The sequence below is a fragment of the Sinocyclocheilus rhinocerous genome, unplaced genomic scaffold (genome assembly GCF_001515625.1).
Source record: "Sinocyclocheilus rhinocerous isolate Xijiao unplaced genomic scaffold, SAMN03320098_v1.1 scaffold2938, whole genome shotgun sequence".
Taxonomy (NCBI): Eukaryota; Metazoa; Chordata; class Actinopteri; order Cypriniformes; family Cyprinidae; genus Sinocyclocheilus; species Sinocyclocheilus rhinocerous.
The window spans coordinates 390264-392909 of NW_015638564.1; positions in this window are offsets into that span (position 1 = coordinate 390264).

The window sequence follows — 2646 nt, forward strand, 5'->3', positions numbered from 1 at the left end:
ACTTTCTTAAGAGATCAGTCCATGCACGATTGTCTCTTATCAAGCCACAGTTTTCACCAACTCTGAAGTTTGATCGCTCTGTAAAGTTTGACAGACCCCACAAAGTCAGGGCCTTTACTGTTGGTCAACAGGTTCTGGTAAAAAATTACAGGGGAGGGGAAAAATGGTGGAATGGTACCATTTCAAAAGTGCTGGTTCCAGTAATGTATCTGGTCGATGTGAATGGAAACTGTAAAGAGACATGTGAATGAGATGAGCAATGTGTAACAGCAATGTAAATCAACATGTTCCTTATAAAGGAGGAAACTAGGACTGTGATGAAATGGACACAGATCTTGCTAAAGACAAGGAAACTGTCATAACAGACAGAGCTGAGACTGAATCGGTGGCAGAGTTGGAAACTGGAACAATGCCAGCTTCATCAATAACTGAAACCATTCCTGTAAATAACCATCCTGTTAGAAAGAGATGTGCGATGCTGGATTTGTATAAATAAATAAATAAAAGGTATGTGCATTAGCAGTTAGCCCAGATTCTCTTAGAGGATGTAAGAGATAAAAATTTACAGGGGAGGAGCTGTGGTGTTATGCTGTTTAGATTGCAAGAATACTATGTTAATTTAAGGGGATTTCCAAGTTCAGCTGATAGTAAACTGTAATTGGTTGTTTAACGTTGAAAGCATGTGATTAGCTGCTAAATGGGGTGTGCAGGGGGTAGAGAGCTGGGGCAAGTTCAAGCTCAAACCGGTGTGCACCGTTTTGCTACGGTTTCCGTTTTGAACGGCATGTTTCCTGGAAACGGTGTGCAACGGTGTGCATCATCAGAAATAGGGTGTTCAACGCACCACCGTTTCCGTTTAAAAACATTTTGCACCGTTTTTGTCTGGGCTGAATGCAGCCCTGATGCAATCTCGGTGCATTTTGTGGGGTGCAACTGTGATGCTGGTAATAGTTCTGAAATAAACCTTTAATTTTTGCTCCAATTGTTCCTGTGCCATGTTTCAGTAAAACCTCTAAACAAACCATGATTGCCTCTGGACAGTACAGCCGCGACCAAGGAAACACAACCTGAAAAGGGGGAAGAGAGCCGGCGTCCTCGTCAGACTCAGAAGCCGTCCCCTCCGACCTCCTCTCCCAACCATTCTGCTGGCTAACATTCAGTCACTGGATAACAAACTCTGAACTGCGGGCACGCATCTCCTATCAAGAGGAACAAAGGGCTGCTGCATAATCTGCCTCACAGAAACCTGGATGTCTGTGGTGCTTCCAGATTCAGCCAGATAAATAAAGATAAAATTATCTTTATTTATTCCGAATAAAGATAGAGGTTTATTCGGATACCATGATGTGTTTCATCAGGAATTGTGTAGAAGATGTGGTGCCAACAAAAACAATCCGCATCTATCCCAACCAAAAACCATGGATTAATGACAAATTGCAGTATTCTCTTTTTTTATACAAGAAAATTACTGTATTATTTATACAGTATATTTTCTGTTTTCTTAATTTACGAACAATTTTACATAAATGTGGTGATGCGATTAACCATCTTAGTTATTGGGGATGAAATGGTATGTTCCACGGGTATAAAAGGAGATGAGACTGACATCTAACTAAGCGCGTCATTCGGAGTCTCGGAAGTGACGTGATTTCTCGGTAAGCCGTGTTTATGTCCAGGAGGTAAGAGCTAATGGTGGCAGTTACATTATGAACATTCTATGTCAAAAAGGGTAATTTGAGACTTGTTTAATCTACAGTGTAGCTGAGGAGTAATACAGACACGTTGAGCGAATGTTTATCTTGGTGAGCCTTTAACTTGAACGCCATTGAGTGTGCTGGGTGGTGTGAGTCATTATCCACAGGTATGTTATTTATTTCATGCCTGGGTTAACGAGATGGTAATTTTTTTAATCTAAAGTCTCTTATGTTTTAATAGTGACACGGGGGCCAGGAGGTGTTGCAGCAGGATTTGTGGGCACTGTTAGGCTTTGTGACTATTCTTGAGCCATATGAATTACTACTCTCTGCATACGGTAATGAACGCCTGAACCGGAACGCTTCCGGACAGATTGGATTGTGGGTTTTTTTTCTTTCTGCAAACTGCTCTCTTCGACCACTCTTCTGTCTCAGACCGGACGACGCATTTGTTGCAGCTTTGTATGTAACATTAACCCAATTGATTGACGATCTCATTTCAGTGAACAAGGATCACTTTGACGACCGGAACGATAGCGCGTTCCCAGCCGGTGGTGGCGCTTTTAAATTTTGTAGTTTCGAACATTTATTGACCCGAGGACTTGAGGTGGGGTAACTACTGTGGCGAGAAGCTACGTGTTTGTCATTCCTATTGTGTTTCATTGTGAATGTTTTTGCTATTTTGTTCTTTTTTTTAATTTGTTTGTAAATTGTTGTATTTTTGCTTTGCATGTTTGTTTTGTTATGTAGTCTTGAATGACACTTTAAAGAAGAAGACGGTCACGCGCCGGCTGTTGAACGTGCTCAGGACAGTTCAGACAGTTCAGACATTGCAGTGAATCAGAGGTAAAAACGATATAAATACTGTTCAGTTTTTTGCACAGACCGATCGTTTCGTGTATTTACACATCAATGTATCGTCACGAGCCGCAGGGTTTAATTTGGTTTTGTT